Source organism: Oncorhynchus mykiss, chromosome 5 (assembly GCF_057628025.1).
Source record: "Oncorhynchus mykiss isolate SJ-2025 chromosome 5, ASM5762802v1, whole genome shotgun sequence".
Taxonomy (NCBI): Eukaryota; Metazoa; Chordata; class Actinopteri; order Salmoniformes; family Salmonidae; genus Oncorhynchus; species Oncorhynchus mykiss.
Window position 1 is genome coordinate 18,688,442 of NC_143026.1, and position 11,559 is coordinate 18,700,000.

At 50.5% G+C, this 11,559-nt stretch overlaps 1 protein-coding gene across 1 annotated transcript in view; it reads right to left on the reverse strand.

The window, feature by feature from the left end:
* Window positions 1-336: 336 nt before the first annotated feature.
* The window catches only part of enc1 (ectodermal-neural cortex 1), a 40,417-nt gene continuing 29,194 nt past the window's right edge, over window positions 337-11,559 (reverse strand). Inside the window, exons 4-5 of the mRNA XM_090234069.1 lie at window positions 840-1,009; window positions 337-604 (exon numbers count right to left, since the gene is read on the reverse strand). The gene's annotated coding sequence lies outside the window, so the exon portion shown is untranslated. The remainder of the gene's footprint in view (window positions 605-839; window positions 1,010-11,559) is intronic.

An 11,559-nucleotide genomic window follows, 5' to 3' on the forward strand; every position in this document is an offset into this window, starting at 1 on the left:
TATGCCCTCCCAGGCCCATCCATGGCTGTGCCCCTGCTTAGTCATGTTAAATCCATAGATTAGGGTCTAATGAATTTATTTCACTTGACTGATTTCCTTATATAAACTTTAACTCAGTAAAACCATTGAAATTGAGGCATGTTGCGTTTATATTTTTGTACAGTATAAATAATCTCATTTCGGTCTCGCTTTTTTCTCTCTCGCTCTCTCTCTTATTCTATCTCTTTCTCACACACAGAAACACACACACACAAATACACACACTCAGGAAACCAACCACATGACCTGCCTGAGGCAAAAGGAAAAGTGAATATTGAGCGGCAACCTTTAACTGACCTCAGAGATGCAGAGCTCTCTCCATCATGATTGGACTGAAGCCAAGCCAGGGTCGTCCCTACTGGGTCGAGGCCAAAGTGGGCTCATTCATGCTGGAGCAGAGCCAAAGTGATGATTCAGTCAGGAGAGCAGTGGAGGTGTTGTGAGTCCCACTAATGATGAGAGGAGAGGAGAGGAGAGGAGAGGAGAGGAGAGGAGAGGAGAGGAGAGGAGAGGAGAGGAGAGGAGAGGAGAGGAGAGACATTGCTCTCTGAGTCGGAGCATGGGACTGAGATGCGTAAGAAGAGAAAGAGTGGGATTATGTGAGAGGGGAGGATAGGGATAGAGAAAAAGACAACAATAAGGACAGATAAATACTTAGGGTTTTGTAGAGAACTAAACAGTCATTCAGCGCTTGGTTCAGACATGTTTTCATAAGAGTTAGCATTATGGAGTGGAATGGGGTAGACAGAGCACTGAATATACAGTATGCACTATACACAACTATTTACAATATTACTCACTATGGAGATGTATTTCATGCTATGTTAAAGATGCTCCAGGTCAGGAGATGTGTGAGTCAGATAGATCCAGTAGGAGTAGCGGGAAGGAACAGCCATAGCTTGTCTCTATCCGTGGGAGGGACTGCTTTGTGGATGGGAAAATGTCCTGGAAGATCAGTCATGAGGGAGGGCTGGAGGGAGAAGGTTGGAGGGAAGGACAGATGAGTTGTGTGTATTTTCCTGTGGTCTGATAGATGGAGAATGTCTGTGCACACAGAACAGAAGAGTCAGGGAGAGTTGAAAGTTGAAAACTGGGTCATGGTCTCTAAGGATGTTAACGTCTAGAGAGAGCCAAGGTTAGAGATAGTGATGCAGCAAGGGAGGAAAGTGAAAGAGATTTTTTTGCTTCTCATACATTCCCCTAGAAAAAAGTAATTAGGAAAAGGCTGAAAAATAATAGAGAAACTGAATGATTGTCTATTACAGCAGTATTGAGGAATATTCTGAAAAAAATGAATATGCAGTATTAGAGTGAGTAAGTTAGTTATAACACTTCAAATGTATCAATGTAAGCAAGGGGTCAGTTGTAAATGGAAAATGCATTAATGAGAGAGGGGAAGGAAGGAATTGTAAATGAGGTGAGACCCGGCACATGAAGTGGGCCTGTTCAGAGGGAATGGATGATGGAGGTGCTGTAATGATGTCTTTTGGAGGTTAAAGGAGGTTATAGCTGTATGAAGGCTGAACTACAAGGTAAAAGAGAGTACAGTAGCCTAAGCCTGAGGTGTACTGGAGTTGTACACTGAACAAAGAGAGGTTTCCTCCTTCCCTCCACAGCTGTAATGGTTTGTCAGCTGGACCATTTCCAATCATCTTTAAATATTTAAAAAATCACAAAATGTCATTGAATTGGGAAACACAAAGTAACAGAAAGGAAGGAGAAACTTAAAGGGAGGGAGGGAGGGAGGGAGGGAGGGAGGGAGGGAGGGAGGGAGGGAGGGAGGGAGGGAGGGAGGGAGGGAGGGAGGGAGAAAAGTGAAGGCTATAGAGACAGCAGAATAACGAGATAAAGGGACATTCCCATTTCCCTCCTTAAGATTCTCCTCCTCTCCAAACTGCTCCCTCCCGGCCTGCCTCTAACCCCACTGCTTCCTGCCTGCCTCTTCTACCCTAATGCCTGCTTCTCCTCCCTGCCTGCCTCTAACCCCATTACACCCTGCTTGCCTCTCCTCCCTCCCTCCCTCCCTGCCTGCCTCTAACCCCATTGCATCCTGCTTGCCTCTCCTCCCTCCCTCCCTCCCTCCCTCCCTCCCTCCCTCCCTCCCTCCCTCCCTCCCTCCCTCCCTGCCTGCCTCTAACCCCATTGCTTCCTGCCTGCCTCTCCTCCTTGCCTTCCCATGTTTCATACAGCATTATTTTCATCCTGAACATAAAGTCCTTGTTTTTCACCCAGACCCAGTCCATATGCTGTCACAGGAATCAACAGAAATAATAGTTTCTGTAATCGTCTCCGTGACTTTGTGGAAGGGCAAAGTCATTTTCCACCATAATTGGAATGCTTCGTCATTTCATTCTATTTATCATGTCTGAGCTGAGAGAGAGAGAGAGAGAGATCCTGACCCTTTATTTTCTCTCTCACATACACTTATGTAGACAGACACTAGCTCAAAGTCATACACAATCAAACACACACACTAATAATCACACATACACACACGCATATATAGACCCATGAGCACAGAACCCAATCACCTGCTGTCTGTCTCCTTCTCTGTAGACTCCCAGGCTAAATCCTCTCGCTAATCTTCAATTAAAACAGTGAAAATAGCTGTTAGCATAACACTGCTGGCTAGTCCTCCACCCTTCTACCCAGTGACTTGCTGGCTAGCCCTCCACCCTTCTACCCAGTGACTTGCTGGCTAGCCCTCCCGCTTCCACCCAGTGACTTGCTGGCTAGCCCTCTCCCTTCCACCCAGTGACTTGCTGGCTAGCCCTCCCCCTTCCACCCAGTGACTTGCTGGCTAGCCCTCCACCCTTCTACCCAGTGACTTGCTGGCTAGCCCTCCACCCTTCTACCCAGTGACTTGCTGGCTAGCCCTCCACCCTTCTACCCAGTGACTTGCTGGCTAGCCCTCCCCCTTCCACCCAGTGACTTGCTGGCTAGCCCTCCACCCTTCTACCCAGTGACTTGCTGGCTAGCCCTCCACCCTTCTACCCAGTGACTTGCTGGCTAGCCCTCCCGCTTCCACCCAGTGACTTGCTGGCTAGTCCTCCACCCTTCTACCCAGTGACTTGCTGGCTAGTCCTCCACCCTTGTACCCAGTGACTGGCTGGCTAGTCCTCCACCCTTCTACCCAGTGACTGGCTGGCTAGCCCTCCACCCTTGTACACAGTGACTTGCTGGCTAGTCCTCCACCCTTCTACCCAGTGACTTGCTGGCTAGCCCTCCACCCTTCTACCCAGTGACTTGCTGGCTAGCCCTCCACCCTTCTACCCAGTGACTTGCTGGCTAGCCCTCCACCCTTCTACCCAGTGACTTGCTGGCTAGCCCTCCCCCTTCCACCCAGTGACTTGCTGGCTAGCCCTCCACCCTTCTACCCAGTGACTTGCTGGCTAGCCCTCCACCCTTCTACCCAGTGACTTGCTGGCTAGCCCTCCCGCTTCCACCCAGTGACTTGCTGGCTAGTCCTCCACCCTTCTACCCAGTGACTTGCTGGCTAGTCCTCCACCCTTGTACCCAGTGACTGGCTGGCTAGTCCTCCACCCTTCTACCCAGTGACTGGCTGGCTAGCCCTCCACCCTTGTACACAGTGACTTGCTGGCTAGTCCTCCACCCTTCTACCCAGTGACTTGCTGGCTAGCCCTCCACCCTTCTACCCAGTGACTTGCTGGCTAGCCCTCCACCCTTCTACCCAGTGACTTGCTGGGTAGCCCTCTACCCTTCTACCCAGTGACTTGCTGGCTAGCCCTCCACCCTTCTACCCAGTGATTTGCTGGCTAGTCCTCCACCCTTCTACCCAGTGACTTGCTGGCTAGCCCTCCCCCTTCCACCCAGTGACTTGCTGGCTAGCCCTCCACCCTTGTACCCAGTGACTGGCTGGCTAGTCCTCCACCGTTCTACCCAGTGACTTGCTGGCTAGTCCTCCACCCTTGTACCCAGTGACTGGCTGGCTAGTCCTTCACCCTTCTACCCAGTGACTTGCTGGCTAGTCCTCCACCCTTCTACCCAGTGACTGGCTGGCTAGTCCTTCACCCTTCTACCCAGTGACTGGCTGGCTAGTCCTCCACCCTTCTACCCAGTGACTGGCTGGCTAGCCCTCCCCTTCCACCTAGTGACTGGCTGCCTAGCCCTCAACCTTTACACCTAGTGACTGGCTGCTTAGCCCTCAACCTTTCCCTCAACCCCTCCACCCTGAATCCATCCCTCCGTCCCTCCACACCTCTACCCTGAATCCATCCCTCCATCCCTCTCCCTTTAAATCTGTAAAAGGAGACTGACGCAAGCACACTAGCAAGCACACACACACACACACACAGGCAAACATTGCCGACCGGATTGACCTAAATTGAGCTCCACTTCACAAACTAATTTGTGTTTAACACAAAGAGGGATTAGTGCAGATTAGGATGACAGGGTCTGAGGGTAACAGGCCCGGGCCAATTAGAATCACTGAATGCGTCCCAAATTGCACCCTATTCCCTATGTAGTGCACTACTTTGGAACAGAGCCCTATGGGCCCTGGTTAAAAGTAGTGCACTAAGTAGGGAAGGTGTGTTATTTGGGATGTAGTCATCGCCTTTACAAAGACACCAATAGGGTTAATCCAGCCAGCTGTGCTTCAGAGGCTAACACTGGAATCTGTGATATATGGCTCCGAAATGTTACAACACTACAGAACTGTTATGTACAGCAGTTGTCACGAGACCTGCGTTCAAAAAGTATTTGTTTTCTTTCAAATACGTTAGCTGTGCTCAATTAAAGTTGCCTGGCGCAATAGAATCAATGAGATAACCATAAACCTAAATCTGCTAATAATCTTAATTGAACTTGTATCACTTGTAAGGCTTTGACTGCCCTCCTCCTCCTATAATACAGTCGTGGCCAAAAGTTTTGAGAATGACACAAATATTAATTGTCACAAAGTTTGCTGCTTCAGTGTCTTTAGATATTTTTGTCAGATGTTACTATGGAATACTGAAGTATAATTACAATCCTTTCATAAGTGTTAAAGGCTTTTATTGGCAATTACATAAGGTTGATGCAAAGAGTCCATATTTGCAGTGTTGGCCCTTCTTTTTCAAGACCTCTGCAATCCGCCCTGGCATGCTGTCAATTAACTTCTGGGCCACATCCTGACTGATGGCAGCCCATTCTTTCATAATCAGTGCTTGGAGTTTGTCAGAATTTGTGGGTTTTTATTTGTCCACCCGCTTCTTTAGGATTGACCACAAGTTCTCAATGGGATTAAGGTCTGGGGAGTTTCCTGGCCATGGACCAAAAATATCCTTGTTTTGTTCCCCGAGCCACTTAGTTGTCACTTTTGCCTTATGGCAAGGTGCTACATCATGCTGGAAAAGGCATTGTTCGTCACCAAACTATTCCTGGATGGTTGGGAGAAGTTGCTCTTGGAGGATGTTGGTACCATTCTTTATTCATGGCTGTGTTCTTAGGCAAATTTGTGAGTGAGCCCACTCCCTTGGCTGAGAAGCAACCCCACACATGAATGGTCTCAGGATGCTTTACTGTTGGCATGACACAGGACTGATGGTAGCGCTCACCTTGTCTTCTCCGGACAAGCTTTTTATCCAGATGCCCCAAACTATCGGAAAGGGGATTCATCAGAGAAAATTACTTTACCCCAGTCCTCAGCAGTCCAATTCACCTTTTGCCAAATAGTAGTCTGTCACTGATGTTTTTACCGGAGAGAAGTGGCTTCTTTGCTGCCCTTCTTGACACCAGGCCATCATCCAAAGGTCTTCACCTCACTGTGCGTGCAGATGCACTCACACCTGCCTACTGCCATTCCTGAGCAAGCTCTGTACTGGTGGTGCCCCGATCCCGCAGCTGAATCAACTTTAGGAGCCGGTCCTGGCGCTTGCTGGACTTTCTTGGGCGCCCTGAAGCCTTCTTCACAACAATTGAACCGCTCTCCTTGAAGTTCTTGATGATCCGATAAATGGTTGATTTAGGTGCAATCTTACTGGCAGCAATATCCTTGCCTGTGAAGCCCTTTTTGTGCAAAACAATGATGACAGCACGTGTTTCCTTGCACGTAACCATGGTTGACAGAGGAAGAATAATGATTCCAAGCACCATCCTCCTTTTGAAGCTTCCAGTCTGTTATTCAAACTCAATCAGCATGACATAGTGATCTCCAGCCTTGTCCTCGTCAACACTCACACCTGTGTTAACGAGAGAATCACTGACATGATGTCAGCTGGTCCTTTTGTGGCAGGGCTGAAATGCAGTGAAAATGTTTTTTTGTGTTACGGTGCGTGAATGAGGACCCAAAAGCGAATCAACTTAAACAGAGCTTCTTTAATTACCAAACATAGGTAGGCTCAGATGGACCGGCAGATTCCGACAGGACAGGACAAGGTTACAGCAAACATGACGACAGTCTGGTTCAGGCATGAATGACACAAACAAACAAGAATCCGACAAGGACAGGAGCAGAAACAGAGAGAGATATTGGGACCTAATCAGAGGGAAAAAAGGGAACAGGTGGGGAACGGGGTGAATGGGTAGTTAGAGGAGACAAGGGACAGCTGGGGGAAAGCGGGGGAGAAAAGGTAACCTAACACGACCAGCAGAGGGAGACAGGGTGAAGGGAAAGGACAGAGACAAGACAACATGACAGTACATGACAGTACCCCCCCACTCACCGAGCGCCTCCTGGCGCACTCGAGGAGGAAACCTGGCGGCAACGGAGGAAATCATCAATCAGCGCACGGTCCAGCACGTCCCGAGAGGGAACCCAACTCCTCTCCTCAGGACCGTACCCCTCCCAGTCAACTAGGTACTGATGACCACGGCCCCGAGGACGCATGTCCAAGATTTTACGGACCCTGTAGATAGGTGCGCCCTCGACAAGGATGGGGGGGGGGGGGGGGAAGACGAGCGGGGGCGCGAAGAACGGGCTTAACACAGGAGACATGGAAGACCGGGTGGACGCGACGAAGATATCGCGGAAGAAGAAGTCGCACTGCGACAGGATTAATGACCTGAGAGATACGGAATGGACCAATGAACCGCGGGGTCAACTTGCGAGAAGCCGTCTTAAGGGGAAGGTTCTGAGTGGAGAGCCAAACTCTCTGACCGCGACAATATCTAGGGCTCTTAGTTCTACGCTTATTAGCAGCTCTCACAGTCTGCGCCCTATAACGGCAAAGTGCAGACCTGACCCTCTTCCAGGTGCGCTCGCAACGTTGGACAAAAGCCTGAGCGGAGGGGACGCTGGACTCGGCGAACTGAGATGAGAACAACGGAGGCTGGTACCCGAGGCTACTCTGAAAAGGAGATAGCCCGGTCGCAGACGAAGGAAGCGAGTTGTGGGCGTATTCTGCCCAGGGGAGCTGTTCTGACCAAGACGCAGGGTTGCGAAAAGAAAGACTGCGTAAGATGCGACCAATAGTCTGATTGGCCCGTTCTGCTTGACCGTTAGACTGGGGGTGAAAGCCGGAAGAGAGACTGACGGAAGCCCCAATCAAACGGCAAAACTCCCTCCAAAATTGAGACGTGAATTGCGGACCTCTGTCCGAAACGACGTCTGACGGAAGGCCATGAATTCTGAAAACATTCTCGATGATGATTTGTGCCGTCTCTTTAGCAGAAGGAAGCTTAGCAAGGGGAATGAAATGAGCCGCCTTAGAGAACCTATCGACAACCGTAAGAATAACAGTCTTCCCCGCTGACGAAGGCAGTCCGGTGACAAAATCTAAGGCGATGTGAGACCACTGAAGAACGGCCAGACGAGTAGGAACGGGAACGAAAAGAAGGTTCCTAGGACAAGCGCGCGGCGACGGAGTTTGAGTGAGTGCTTGCTTTACCTGCCTCTCAATTCCCCAGACAGTCAACCCGACAACACGCCCCTCAGGGAGAATCCCCTCGGGGTCAGTGGAGGCTACTGAAGAACTGAAGAGACGAGACAAAGCATCAGGCTTGGTGTTCTTAGAGCCCGGACGATAAGAAATCACGAACTCGAAACGAGCGAAAAACAGCGCCCAACGCGCCTGACGCGCATTAAGTCGTTTGGCAGAACGGATGTACTCAAGGTTCCTATGGTCAGTCCAAACGACAAAAGGAACGGTCGCCCCCTCCAACCACTGTCGCCATTCGCCTAGGGCTAACCGGATGGCGAGCAGTTCGCGGTTACCCACATCATAGTTACGTTCCGACGGCGACAGGCGATGAGAAAAATACGCGCATGGGTGGACCTTGTCGTCAGAGAGGGAGCGCTGAGAAAGGATGGCTCCCACTCCCACCTCTGACGCGTCAACCTCGACAACGAACTGTCTAGAGACGTCAGGTGTAACAAGGATAGGAGCGGATGTAAAACGATTCTTGAGGAGATCAAAAGCTCCCTGGGCGGAAACGGACCACTTAAAGCACGTCTTGACAGAAGTAAGGGCTGTGAGAGGAGCTGCCACCTGACCGAAATTACGGATGAAACGACGATAGAAGTTCGCGAAGCCGAGAAAGCGCTGCAGCTCGACGCGTGACTTAGGGACGGGCCAATCAATGACAGCTTGGACCTTAGCGGGATCCATCTTAATGCCTTCAGCGGAAATAACAGAACCGAGAAATGTGACGGAGGAGGCATGAAAAGTGCACTTCTCAGCCTTCACAAAAAGACAATTCTCTAAAAGGCGCTGGAGGACGCGTCGAACGTGCTGAACATGAATCTGGAGTGACGGTGAAAAAATCAGGATATCGTCAAGGTAAACGAAAACAAAGATGTTCAGCATGTCTCTCAGGACATCATTGACTAATGCCTGAAAGACAGCTGGAGCGTTAGCGAGGCCGAAAGGAAGAACCCGGTATTCAAAGTGCCCTAACGGAGTGTTAAACGCCGTCTTCCACTCGTCCCCCTCCCTGATGCGCACGAGATGGTAAGCGTTACGAAGGTCCAACTTAGTGAAAAACCTGGCTCCCTGCAGGATCTCGAAGGCTGAAGACATAAGAGGAAGCGGATAACGATTCTTCACTGTTATGTCATTCAGCCCTCGATAATCTATGCAGGGGCGCAGAGACCCGTCCTTCTTCTTGACAAAAAAAACCCCCGCTCCGGCGGGAGAGGAGGAGGGGACTATGGTACCGGCGTCAAGAGCTACAGACAAATAATCTTCGAGAGCCTTACGTTCGGGAGCCGACAGAGAGTATAGTCTACCCCGGGGGGGGGGTGGTTCCCGGAAGGAGATCAATACTACAATCATACGACCGGTGTGGAGGAAGAGAGGTGGCCCTGGACCGACTGAACACCGTGCGCAGATCGTGATATTCCTCCGGCACCCCTGTCAAATCACCAGGCTCCTCCTGTGAAGAAGAGACAGAGGAAACAGGAGGGATAGCAGACATTAAACATTTCACATGACAAGAGACGTTCCAGGAGAGGATAGAATTACTAGACCAATTAATGGAAGGATTATGACAAACTAGCCAGGGATGGCCCAAAACAACAGGTGTAAAAGGTGAACGAAAAATTAAAAAAGAAATGGTTTCACTATGATTACCAGAAACAGTGAGGGTTAAAGGTAGCGTCTCACGCTGAATCCTGGGGAGAGGACTACCATCCAGGGCGAACAAGGCCGTGGGCTCCTTTAACTGTCTGAGAGGAATGTCATGTTCCCGAGCCCAGGTCTCGTCCATAAAACAGCCCTCCGCCCCAGAGTCTATTAAGGCACTGCAGGAAGCTGACGAACCGGTCCAGCGTAGATGGACCAACAAGGTAGTGCAGGATCTTGAAGGAGAGACAGGAGTAGTAGCGCTCACCAGTAGCCCTCCGCTTACTGACGAGCTCTGGCCTTTTACTGGACATGAAGTGACAAAATGACCAGCGGAACCGCAATAGAGACAGAGGCGGTTGGTGATTCTCCGTTCCCTCTCCTCAGTCGAGATGCGGATACCTCCCAGCTGCATGGACTCAGCACCCGAGCCGGCAGAGGAAGATGGTAGTGATGCGGAGAGGGAGGCGACGGAGAGCGCGAGCTCCTTTCCACGAGCTCGGTGACGAAGATCAACCCGTCGCTCAATGCGAATAGCGAGTTCAATCAAGGAATCCACGCTGGAAGGAACCTCCCGGGAGAGAATCTCATCCTTTACCTCTGCGCGGAAACCCTCCAGAAGACGAGCGAGCAAGGCCGGCTCGTTCCAGCCACTGGAGACAGCAAGAGTGCGAAACTCAATAGAGTAGTCTGTTATGGATCGATTGCCTTGACATAGGGAAGACAGGGCCCTGGAAGCCTCCTCCCCAAAAACAGATCGATCAAAAACCCGTATCATCTCCTCCTTAAAGTCTTGATACTGGTTAGTACACTCAGCCCTTGCCTCCCAGATTGCCGTGCCCCACTCACGAGCCCGTCCAATAAGGAGAGATATGACGTAGGCGACACGAGCAGTGCTCCTGGAGTAAGTGTTGGGCTGGAGAGAAAACACAATATCACACTGGGTGAGGAACGAGCGGCATTCAGTGGGCTCCCCAGAGTAACACGGCGGGTTATTGATTCTGGGCTCCGGAGATTCGAAAGCCCTGGAAGTGGCCGGTGGATCGAGGCGGAGATGGTGAACCTGTTCTGTGAGGTTGGAGACTTGGGTGGCCAGGGTCTCAACGGCATGTCGAGCAGCAGACAATTCCTGCTTGTGTCTGCCTAGCATCGCTCCCTGGATCTCGACGGCTGAGTGGAGAGGATCCGAAGTCGCTGGGTCCATTCTTGGTCGGATTCTTCTGTTACGGTGCGTGAATGAGGACCCAAAAGCGAATCAACTTAAACAGAGCTTCTTTAATTACCAAACATAGGTAGGCTCAGATGGACCGGCAGATTCCGACAGGACAGGACAAGGTTACAGCAAACATGACGACAGTCTGGTTCAGGCATGAATGACACAAACAAACAAGAATCCGACAAGGACAGGAGCAGAAACAGAGAGAGATATTGGGACCTAATCAGAGGGAAAAAAGGGAACAGGTGGGGAACGGGGTGAATGGGTAGTTAGAGGAGACAAGGGACAGCTGGGGGAAAGCGGGGGAGAAAAGGTAACCTAACACGACCAGCAGAGGGAGACAGGGTGAAGGGAAAGGACAGAGACAAGACAACATGACAGTACATGACATTTTGGGGGGGATTCAGTTCATTTGCATGGCAAAGAGGGACTTTGCAATTAATTGCAATTCATCTGATCACTCTTCATAACATTCTGGAGTATATACAAATTGCCATTATACAAACTGAGGCAGCAGACTTTGAAAATGTATATTTGTTTCATTCTCAAAATGTTTGGCCACGACTGTACATAATATAATATATAATCTGAGTGTTGAAAGGGGTGGGGGGTATGAGTGTGGGAAGGGGGGGGGGTCAATGAGTGTGGGAAGAGGGGGGGGGGGGGGGTTAAGAGTGTGGGGAGGGGGGGTTATGAGTGTGGGATGGAGGGTCAATGAGTGTGGGAAGGGGGGGTTATGAGTGTGGGATGGAGGGTCAATGAGTGTGGGAGGGGGGGGGGGGCTATGAGTGAGAACGGGGG